Genomic DNA, 12,314 nt, shown 5'->3' on the forward strand with positions numbered 1-12,314 from the left:
CTTTTTACTATAATATAGACTCTCTTCAACCATACATACATACATAGTATTTATAGTACTGTACAAAAAACACTTTGTCCAAATGTGAGATCTTATTGCACTTATTGGAACTTTGTGTTCCAATCTTTGGAGCTTCAGCATCAGATCTGATTATTCGATCGAGCTGTAAAGTATAATTGTCAACTCATCATCAACAAAATGACTTGTTTCTCTTAATTCATGAAGAAAACTGAAATTGCAGTCGGGCTATAAATACAGTTTCTTAATAATGTGTGATGTGTAATATATTTGTCTCCAGCATGGACAAGCACATTACAGCTGCAGTGAATAAAATGGACTCTGGACAGGTTCACTTGTAATGGAGGTGTTTGTGATTGGATAATGTAAAAACTTTATTTTGCTTACAGAGTTTCATGTTGAAATGACAATAAGCAATCATGAGATTTATTTTTTTAGAGGCAAATTAATAAAAAAATAAATAAAAAGAGAAAGAGGACAGGTAGGCCAGGCAGAACACGAGGCTACAGAGAGGAAATAAGAAACATAAAGGAAATAAAACACCCAGTTTCTCTCTCTCTCTCTCTGCAACCTTCACTCGATCCAGCAAACTTGATGTGCAAAATGCATCACCTCCCTTAAGGCCTAATGGCTTACTGGCATCTTTAATATTATTACCAAGAGCAGCAGCTGGTTTGTTCCTCACCTCAGTGAAATAACAGGCTTTGTGATTACAGAGTCAATAAATCTATCACATTATCATAATAGTAATAATAACTTGTGATATTAAATGATTTATCATGACTTATTCACAGCAATTTCTGATAAGGATATAAAAATAATTATGCTGTGTGTTTCTTTGGCCAATGAAATCTGTGTAGTCCTCAAGTCAAGAACTCGAGTCAGTGAAACACACACACACACACACACACACAGGGGAAAGACAAGAGACAGTCAGAGAAACAGAGGAAAGTAATTTCACATGGTGCTCTAAAAAGAGAAACATGAATAAAAAAAAAGCAGAGCTTTTGATGAAGAATGGACAGACCCTGACATGTTTATTCTTCACATGGGAAGTTCAAAACCAGTGTCTCATATGTTCCAAGACCATGCTGATTATTATTATTATTATTATTATTATTATAAATTGATTGAGAGTGCTCAAAGGGACATGCCATACTCTTTTCAATTAATTTATATTATTCTCTGAGGTGCTTTTGTAAAGTTTGCGATATTGTTTTGATTGAAAAAGCACCTTGGTTCTTTTGCCTCATGCTGTTTTATCATGGGATGTAAACACTCCAGGCTGATTATGCAGCTGCAGCTTGAACTCTCAAAATATGTAAATAGCTTCACTCTGATTGGCTAAGATCCAACTCTGCCATCCACACACATAGGGATTCTGTTAGCCAATCACAGTGGACATATTTACATATTTAAATTGAAAGGCACACCCCCAAAATCAGCCTGTTTCATTCTGTCGGTGTCACTGTCATGTGATGCTGTGGGGCGGAGCTTCATCAACCTGCATGATGTGAACAATATTGGAGACACAAATAATAGTTTCATTCAGCTGAGACCGTTCATCATGTTCACTGTTATATTCATGGGTCTGTGGCTTTCATTAGGTGAGTTATACATTTATTCTTTTTTTTTTGTTATTTCAGAAATATTAATTGTAGAATGAGTGATTAATTAGTCTGTGTGGTGGTTAGAAAAAATCAGAATGTGGGTCTGACATGTCGTTCTGGTTTGATGGTGTAAAGGTTAAACACATTATGTTCTCTATGACAGGTGACTCCATGGCAGCGTCAATAAAGCCACATTTCACTCAGACAGTGAGAGATGAAGGCAGTGATGTTACTCTGTCCTGCAGCTATGACTCAACTGATACAAACAACTACTTGCACTGGTACAGACAATATCCAAAATCTAAACCTGAGTTCCTTCTTTATATTGACCAAAGTGGAACTCTAAGTCCCAACCGTCCCCCAAGAATGTCTGCTGAAATTGATGAAAAGAAGAAACAAGTGGATCTGCGCATCTTCTCTGCTGCTGTATCAGACTCTGCACTATACTACTGTGCTCTGGCGCCCACAGTGACAGGAAATCCAACTGCACTGTACAAAAACTTTCACACAGTTTTGTTGTATTGTTGGTTGTTCTGCTGATGATTTTAAGAAACTGACATGCACTTTTGGGGGAATCTCTCTCTTTCAAAATTTATGAAGAGTTTATATTACTGGCACATATTCCATTATTAGTAAACAGTTTTTTTTTTTGGTTACCACTGTATGCTGGTCAGTGTTGTCGTGAACACAAAGCCTGTCCTGGGGTTCCCAGCTGTGAGGTGGGAATTCACCCTGGATGGATTGTCAGGTCTTCATAGAGCAACATGCACAAACCCTTTCACACACTCATTCACACCTTCAGGCAGTTTCTCCAAGCAAACTTCCTACTGCAATGGGTTTTTATTTATGTATTTATTTATTAGTTATATATAACTAACAGCGACATGGAGTAAACATGTAAAACTGCACACAAATTGACAGCAACCTGACCTCAGCATCCAACTGAGAACCCTGAAGCTGTGATGCAGCAATGCTGCCCACTGGGTCACTGTTATCATCCATTAATCCATCCATCATCTGTAGCCACTTATCCTGTACAGGGTCGCAGGCAAGCTGGAGCCTATCCCAGCTGACTATGGGTGAGAGACGGGGTACACCCTCCTCTCTCCTACATATACTCAGCTCTCACTTCCCCACTTTGCAAAGTATCGTCTAGTACCCCCATGTCTAACTTTACCGAGCCGTTTGTTTTCCACCTGATTTCCAGTGTACGACCCGTGTTTACATTTATCCTCGACCTTGTCTTTTGCTTGCTCTCTGTTGCATTGTTTGCTGATTGACTGACCCTCGCTCGTTTCCGGATTATGATTCCTGCTCTACTATTTGGCTCAGGGCACCATACAAGCAAGAACTGCCACTGGATGGATAAACCTCACACACTTTGGCACTTCGGAGTTTACCCATGTAATTTACCACTGCAGTGTGTGTGATTTAAAGTTTTGTCACATTAATTTATATGGCATGGACTTTGATTTGTTTGTTTTAAATATTAAAGCTTTACAGAGGAAACCAATGACTGGCCTGCACTCCACATCTTCTTATTAGCGTATCAGCTAGAATAAACACTACAAACCAATTACTTGTATTTTCACCAAATGAATAGAACTGGCCTATTTACTAATGCATTGTTTGTTTCGCACAGTCTTCAGTATGAAGCATTAAGCAAAGACTAAAAATCATTTTTAAAAGTATGAATGATCAAGCAATTAAGTAAATTTATGGAAAGAGAATTTTGCATTTTTAATCCACAGATAGTTGTTGATGTTTACAATTGTATTCAACAACTCTTTCCTTATAGATTTTTATATACAGTACCAGTCAAAAGTTTGAACACACTGACTCATTCATAGTTTTTTTTTTCTGTATTTTGACTATTTTCTATATTGCAGAACTGTTAGGGATTTGCTGGGATTCGAACCTGGTTCGTTGGTGTGATAATCCAGCAAACTCCCACCAGGGGGATGACTCAAATGCAGAGGCGTGAGGCGGAAGTAGAAAAAGTATCAACAGTTTATTTACACTATGTACAATATTTACAATCCGATGAAAAAAAAATCCAAAAGCTCAGAAGATAACAAAAAATAAAAATATCCAAAGGTACAAAACAAAAGTAAAAAAAAAAACCAGAAAAGCAAAGTGCAAAACAAAGAACACGGTACAGAGGAAACTGGAGATAGACATAACAGCACAAAGACTCCGTGACAAGAGGACTGAACTCAGGGGGTATAAATACACAAACTAAATTGAACACAGGTGAAAATAATCAGGACTAAACAGGCAATTAACACAGACACAAAACACAGGAACAGTGGTGGCCTCTAGAGGCCAAAACAAACATGACACGAAAAGGAAATAACAGCGGCCTCTAGAGGCCAAAACAGTCCCAGTCCTAACAAGAACAATACTGAAGACATCAAAACTATGAAATAACACATGGCACATATATGGAATTTTGTGGTCAACAAAAGTGTTAAAAAAAACAAAAACATGTTTCATATTTTTGATTCTTCAAAGTAGCCACTGTTTACCTTGATGATGCTTTACATACTGTTGGCATTATCTTAACCAGCTTCATGAGGCAGCCACCTGGAATGCTTTTCAATTAATAGGTGTGCCTCATCAAATGTTAATTAGTGGAATTTCTCTTTGCCTGTGATCGTTTGTTCATACCTCACCCGACATTTTGCTTGTTTCCCGTTATTGAGATTGCCTGTTGATTTGGATTGTTTGCCTGTATTTACACCTGATTGTCACTCTGTTTTTAATGAATACTTCTGCGCTTGCATCCGTCTCCCACCGCTCCCTGACAGAATACTTCATCAAACAGTGGCTGCAGCAGAAGGGTTCCAGTACACCATGCCACACCACTTCTGGAATTTTGTATCTCAGCCTCTAGCCTTGTTTTCTGGCAGTGTACCGGCATATACACTCAACACCCTATGATGGAGAGTATCACCCATGTGGCTTCAGCATACGGTGTGGCACCTATTATGCAGACCTTGAAGAACCCAAGCCTCCAGAACCTGTCTGAGTAACATGCATGATTTCCTCGCTGACTGGATGAGCACGCCGATGGATCGAGTCCCTCATGTGATTAGAACACCCGTGCCTTCAGAACTCACATGATTTTCTGGTCACGCTCTGGTTCATTTATGAGCCCCTAGAGAAGGAGAACCCCCATAATTTTTTTTTGGGAGGGGGCTAGTCCATCTGAGGCCGATGTTCTAGAGCGCCTCCTAAAGGCCGTCAGTCCAGAACCAATCCTACAGCGCGTTCCACAGGCAATTTGTACCTGATTATAGAATATGTCTCATGGCAAAGTTGGGGATTTTTCAAAGTTGTAATATTTGTGCTGTAGTTTATAGCAACATAAAGTCATAATTGATTAAAATCACACACATGCAAATAAAGGCTTGTGTATTCTAAGCTGAAGCAGAGTCGTGGTGAATATGAATAAATATGAGTGGGTGGAGCTACATGTGGCGACATCGGAGACAATCTCAAATACACAACACTGGCATTTATTTCTAAAACTAGAGGTCTGAACTAAACACTCATAACAACAATGTTACTCTTCTTCTTGCTTTTCCTCACTCATGCTGACATTGGTAAGTCAGACACATTATACATGAAATGTTTAAGTATTTAACAAACAAAAAGAACAATGTTTTGAATCACAGTTTATTAATAATAAATGGTCATGACATTATGTTAATGTATTTATAGCAGAAGCTGCTGACAACCGCATTAAACCAGAACAAACCACTATATCTGGAACTGAAGGCAGCAACATCACACTGTCCTGCACATATACTGGATCAGATCACCGTCTCCACTGGTACCAACAAAAACCTGGATCAAGACCAGAGTTTCTGCTGTTGATTGTTGAAAGCGGTGGACAGGTCACAAAGGCTCAACCACCTCATCCACGATTGTCCACTAAACTTGATCAACCGAATAAGAAAGTGGATCTGCTCATCTCCTCTGCTGCAGTGACAGACTCTGCACTGTACTACTGCGCTCTGAGGCCCACAGTGACAGGAAACCCAACTACACTGTACAAAAAGCACTACACATGACTGGAGCAGAGCCGTGCTTTTCTCACACGATGGAGCTCTTTACATGTTTACCTCTGCAGGCTCAACCCTCAGTCTATGATGTCAGTTTGCTTTTGTAGATAAACCATCATTTGTGTATTAATCTGCTGAAGTTTATTTTTAAATTAGACCTAAACATCATTCTTACCAAAGCTGTATTAAAAATATTGAGGGGTTTTTTTTTCCAGTTATTTACTAGAACAGATTTGTTAAAGAAAAAAAAAAGACCATCACATTTCCTGTTAAACTGTTATTGAGTTTGGAGCACAATAATGAAATCTTGTTTAAGCACACTGGAATATCCTAGATTGAGGAAGTAAAAGAAGCTAAAACTTATTCTTCTTCTTATTATTATTATTACATGTAATAAGGGCTGTAAGACTGTAATGTTGTTTATATTGGTTGTGTGGTGCAGTCATTATAAATAAACCCCCCTGGTGTCACTATACCCCCTGGTGTCACTATACCCCCTGGTGTCACTATACCCCCTGGTGACACATATTCTGATCAGCAGTGTCAGCTACAGAAAGGGTGGAGCTCCACAGGCTACTACAGTAAACTGCACTTATTCACCTTCATCTTTCAGCAACTTATCATCTCCATCATGCTGCTCTTTCAACTCTTTCTACTCATGCTTCTTCTGGGTACATTCATCTTAATTTTAGTCATATGTTTTCATATTTCATTCATTTATTTATTTCATTTCTTTTCTCTTTTTTTCCCCAGAGAGCACATTACTGCAAATGACTGAGCAGCGTATATCAGAAAAACATGTCTTGGAAGGAAATGATGTCGTTCTGTCTTGCAATTTAAAGGCAACTGCAGGTGATTATATATACTGGTATCGCCAGTATCCCAAATCCAGGCCAGAGTTTCGTGTCTCTGTCTATTCATCTGGACAGCAATCTGCAAACGCTGATAAAAAGCCTGAGGATCTGCAGATTTCCTCTGCTGCAGTATCAGACTCTGCAGTGTACTACTGCGCTCTGAGGCCCACAGCGACAGGAAACTTGCTAACATTGTACAAAAACCTCTTGCACGGCAAAGAAAGTGTTCACATAGTGCTGTAGACTCAAACACTGCATTTCTGTATTGGCAGAAATAACAATGCAATGGAAAATATATTCACATTTTAATGTGTCTCCAATACACATGGCTATGTATCTTGAAGACACAAAATAAAAGAACATGAATTTAAAAAGATTAAATTTTCATGGGTGTTAATTTTATTTTGAAACAGTGCTTTGTGATTATCTGCTGATTAAAACACTATAAAAACAAGCGATACTCATCTCTTCTGAAGTGTAATACACACTCACTAACTCTTCCACACATCCATTCATTCAATGATTATTCAGTGATTATTCTGTTCGGAAAAATCAGGAAGGGAGATCCAAGTCCAGTCGTATTTTTTTTTTTGACAACTCAGAAGGTGTGGTTCTCATTTCATTCCCCATGATTCTGTTCCGACACACCCAGACCCCACCCCCACCGATTTCAAAAACTCATCAGATCTACACATATCACAAAATTTATGCCAAAAGGCGACATGTTTGAATCCCTGTTTGCACCTCTGGAGCTGCTGCACATAAGATTTCCTCATCTTCATTTTCACTCTCAGAAAAAAAGAGCCTTTTTAATGAGGAAAAAAACAAAACATCAATAATTTTCAGCATCTTGTGGCCACTTTTGTGCAACTAGCCAGCTGAGCTAGCAGCAAGGTAGTATTAATATGTTCACTGAGAAATTACCCAAAGAACATACAAATAGATGATCCAGTACTATATTTGGGTCCATTAAAAAAAAAAAGATTTATACATTTCAATTGTAAGACAAATTCCCATCAAACTGAAATTAATAATCCTAAAATAACTTGCATATTAAAATTTATACAATTGAAATTTTTGAGATACCAGAGTTTATTAAATTTATTCATATAAATCTTAATACACTATTAAAAACACTTTTAAATGTATGTGATGTGTTCTCAAATCTAAACAAATTAAAATATTTAATGTTTAATACCATACATATTCAATGTATAGGTAAGAAATTGAGGGTTTTTTTTAACTGAACAATTCAGTATGCTTTAATATGGCTTATATAATGACATGACGTAATTATTACATTAAATTAATGCTGCATTTATTCAACTGACATAATTATGACAATTACTAAATTACCATATTCACCATAAAGTACATAAATTGCGAAATTCACAATCTTAGCTCTCATTTAAAAAGTTACTATAAATCATTTAAAATAGTGCATCAGAATGCAAACAATTAGCACAAAGGTAAAAAAAATCAGATAAACTGCATATTTTCCAAAAATGATTTGAACACATGCACAGTGGTTAACAGTAAGCAGAAACTGTTCCGAGAGTCACTGAAAGCTCTGCCAAATGTTCTCATTGTTCAACTTCAGTGTGCATTGTGGGTATAGGGAGAGGCTGATAGGAGTGGGAGAGAGGGAAGCAGGAAAGATGAAGAAGAAAACTGGGAAGGAGGATGGATGTACATAAGGAGAGAGGGAGGCTCTTAGGGCTCATCCTGCTTTCATTCACCCATCCCTCTCAGCTTCTCTCCTCCCTGCTATCCACCCCTCTCTGATCGCTCATGGGGAGACACATCTTATCTCATCTCATTATCTCTAGCCGCTTTATCCTGTTCTACAGGGTCGCAGGCAAGCTGGAGCCGATCCCAGCTGACTACGGGCGAAAGGCAGGGTACACCCTGGACAAGTCGCCAGGTCATCACAGGGCTGACACATAGACACAAACAACCATTCACACTCACATTCACACCTACGGTCAATTTAGAGTCACCAGTTAACCTAACCTGCATGTCTTTGGACTGTGGGGGAAACCGGAGCACCCGGAGGAAACCCACGCGGACACGGGGAGAACATGCAAACTCCACACAGAAAGGCCCTCGCCGGCCACGGGGCTCGAACCCGGACCTTCTTGCTGTGAGGCGACAGTGCTAATGGGGAGACACATAAAACATACAATCTGAGTGTTCAAATGCTGTTTCTCCAACATATGCAAAATATTTTAACACTGCTTTAAAGTAATCAAGTAAAACTTGAACTCAAACTGATACACTGGATTTATCTTTAATCGCTTAATGGTCTTCTTGATGCCATTTTCCCCCCTCAAATGAGATTTTGAACCCAGTCAACATTTAAAATAACAACAGTTTTTAACAACAGAGGGAAAGAGGAACAAATGACAAGTATACAGTGATGAATATCCTTAAGATAAGGCACATTTTGCTGTAAATAGCTTATTCCAGCTTATTTATTGCATTCTGAAAAATGCATCATCTGGATGGCAGTATCCATCCAGAGGTTTCCAAAACCTGTATGTACCCTTCAGGATTAATGGTGCCTTCACAGATGTGAAGATACCCATGCCATGAGCACTAAAACACCCCATACCATCACAGATGCTGGATTTTTAACTTTGTGCTGGTAACAATCTGGATGGTCCTTTTCCTCTTTCACCTGGAGAAAAACAACATCCATGATTTCCAACAACAATTCAAAATGTCGACTCCTCAGACCACAGCACACTTTTCTACTTTGTGTCAGTCCATCTCAAATGAGCTCAGGCCCAGAGAATTCAGCAGCATTTCTGAATGTTATTGAAATCTGAGTTTTGTTTTGCATGGTAGATGCAGCGATGAAATGTGTTCAACAACAACGGTTTTCCGAAGTGTTCCCGGTCCCATGTAGTAATATCCTTTCCACAATCATGTCTGTTTTAATGACGTACCACCTGATGGATTGAAGGTCACAGATGTTCAGTGTTGGTTTTTGGCCTTGCCCCTTACAAGCAGAGCTTTCTCTGCATTTTCTGAATCTCTTGATGATATGGATTGTAGAACATGAAATCCCTAAATTCTTAGTAATTGTGCATTGGGATACGACCTTAAAGTGGTGAATCTCACTCCATCCTTGCTTGTGAACAACTGAGCCTTTTGAGGATGCCCCTTTCATACCAATCATAATATTTATCATCTGTTACCAATTAAAGGGTGCCTATACAGCATTTTAAACATGATCAGTATCGATACAAGCCCTAATTATATAATGCACACAAGTGCAACCACCTGATTAGCTATCGTAAACAGCTTTAAGTGCTTGAAAGTCCAAAAGCATGTCAAGTCCTGTGTCTGTCTGTCTATGATACATAGGTATCAGCCATCATTATAATCCAGTAATGAGGAGTTACGACTAAATTAGATTAGGGATAAAATTATCTCATGTTTTAAGTCGTTCAAATTCTGTAAAGCTGCTTTGCGACAATGCTTATTGTTAAAAGCGCTATACAAATAAACTTGACTTGACTTGACCTAATCAGCCGATCCCTTGACAGCAGCACAATGCATCAAATCATGCAGATACAAATCAACAGCTTCAGTTAATGTTCACTCACATCAAACATCAGAATGGGAAAACTTGTGATATCAAATTGCGACTTTCACTGTGGCATGGGTGTTGGTTTGAGCCAGATGGACTGGTTCAAATATTTCAGAAATTGCTGATCTCCTGGCGTTTTCACATACAACAGTCTCTAGAGTTTACACAGAATGGTGCGAAAAACAAAAAAACATCAAGTGCACGACAGTTCTGTGGGTGGAAACAAACACATTGTTGATAAAAGAGGTCGGAGGAAAATGGCCAGATTGGTTTGAACTTTTTTGCCAGGAAGGATATAGCAACTCATATAATCACTCTTTACAACTGTAGTGAGCAGAAAAGCATCTTCTACAACAGCAGAAGACCACATTGGGTTCCACTCCTGCAGCCAAGAACAGGAACCTTAAAATTGAGAACAAGTTTCGATTAAAGTGGCCAGTGAGCGTAGATTTGTGTTGTCAAACCACTTGTTTGAGAAGCAAAAAGAAAAATAATTTTGAGATGACTGCTTGGAATAACATCAATCTGACATGGGTGTGATGGTGGACAAACAAACATAACATTTATTAACACGAACATAAAGCATTCATTTGTTCATCCTTAGTAACTGCCTGGTCAGGGTTGATGTGGTTTAAATTAGGCTACTGCTTTATTTTTATTTTGGGAAACATAATCAATGTATTATTAGGGATAGATTAGGGATAAAATTAGTTCATGTTTTAAGTCATTCGAATTCTGTAAAGCTGCTTTGCGACAATGTTTATTGTTAAAAGCGCTATACAAATAAACTTGACTTGACTAAATTGCTCATCCATCCCATGCTATACCTCATGACTCCATCCTGTGATACTCCTTCAGTCTCTCCTGAACCTGTTGTCTAATGCAGGTAACACCTGAGGAAATTTGATGCAGTTAGCTTGATGTAAAATGGAATTTTATTAAAATAAAGTGAAACTAAACCTTTAAATTGTAGTAGTTAAATTTGATGATGCAAGTGATGGCCTCAAGAGCAAGCATTGTGCATTTCCTGTTTTGTTCCTGTAATTGATGCATGTCATGTTTTAGAAAATTTCATGTAATTGCATTTAAATACAATGGAATAGACTAGTTGCATAAAGTGAAAATGAACAGGTTTATTTAAATTCATTAACTGCTTAGTCTTTCAATGCATGTGCAACATTAGAGTCTATAATGCTAAATTGCCACAGAGCAAAGATTATCACACTACATGCTAATATCACTTGAACCACGGTTGGTGAAAACTGTACGAGTTTCTTAAGTAAAGAAAATCACAAAGAGGCAATATCATAATTTAAATCAAAATCATTAATACTTAAGATTTATTTTTGTTTATTTTATCCAAAGAAATATATTATAGGGGGTGGCATGGCAGTGCAGTGGTTAGTACTGTCACTTCACAGCAAGTAGGTTATGGGTTTGAACCTTCCTGTTTGGAGTTTGCATGTTTTCCCCATGCCTGCGTGGGTTTCCTCTGGGTGCTCCAGTTTCTTCCCACAGTCCAAAGACATGCAGATTAAGTCAACTGGTTATTCTTACTTGCCCCTTGGTGTGAATGTGAGTGGAAATAGCTGTCTGTCTCTCTGTGTTAACCTGTCCAAGGTATACCCTGTCTCCCGTCAGCCAGCAATGTCAGCTGGTATTGGTTCCAGCTCACCAGAGACCCACAATGGATAAGCGTTTTAGAAAATAAATTAATTCATATATTATAGTAACTCATATTAGTCTATAACTCTTTTTCAACAATATTACTCAAAATTCAGCAAAACGTACATTTACAGAATTAACATACATCATAAACTATATTATCCACATTTAATGTTTGTTTTAATTAATGGATTTTTAATCCATCTTTGTAATCCTGCTGCACCATCAGACTCTGCACTGTCGTCCTGCACCCTGGAGCTCACAGTGACACAAAACTCAAGCAGACGACCTTCCCTAAACTTGGACAGATTAGGATGAGTTCAGATTTAATTTAAACTTTATTAATTGAAGTCCATACAGTGTTCGACAGCAGCACTTCCTGGGTGTGCACTTCTTACAGACGTGTTCCCTCATGTGGAAAGTTCAGCACATACAGCACTATTATACAGAGTCCTCACAGAGCTGTGTTCAGAAATGGCTCAACCATACAATTTACTGT

The sequence above is a fragment of the Neoarius graeffei genome, chromosome 1 (genome assembly GCF_027579695.1).
Source record: "Neoarius graeffei isolate fNeoGra1 chromosome 1, fNeoGra1.pri, whole genome shotgun sequence".
Classification (NCBI taxonomy): domain Eukaryota; kingdom Metazoa; phylum Chordata; class Actinopteri; order Siluriformes; family Ariidae; genus Neoarius; species Neoarius graeffei.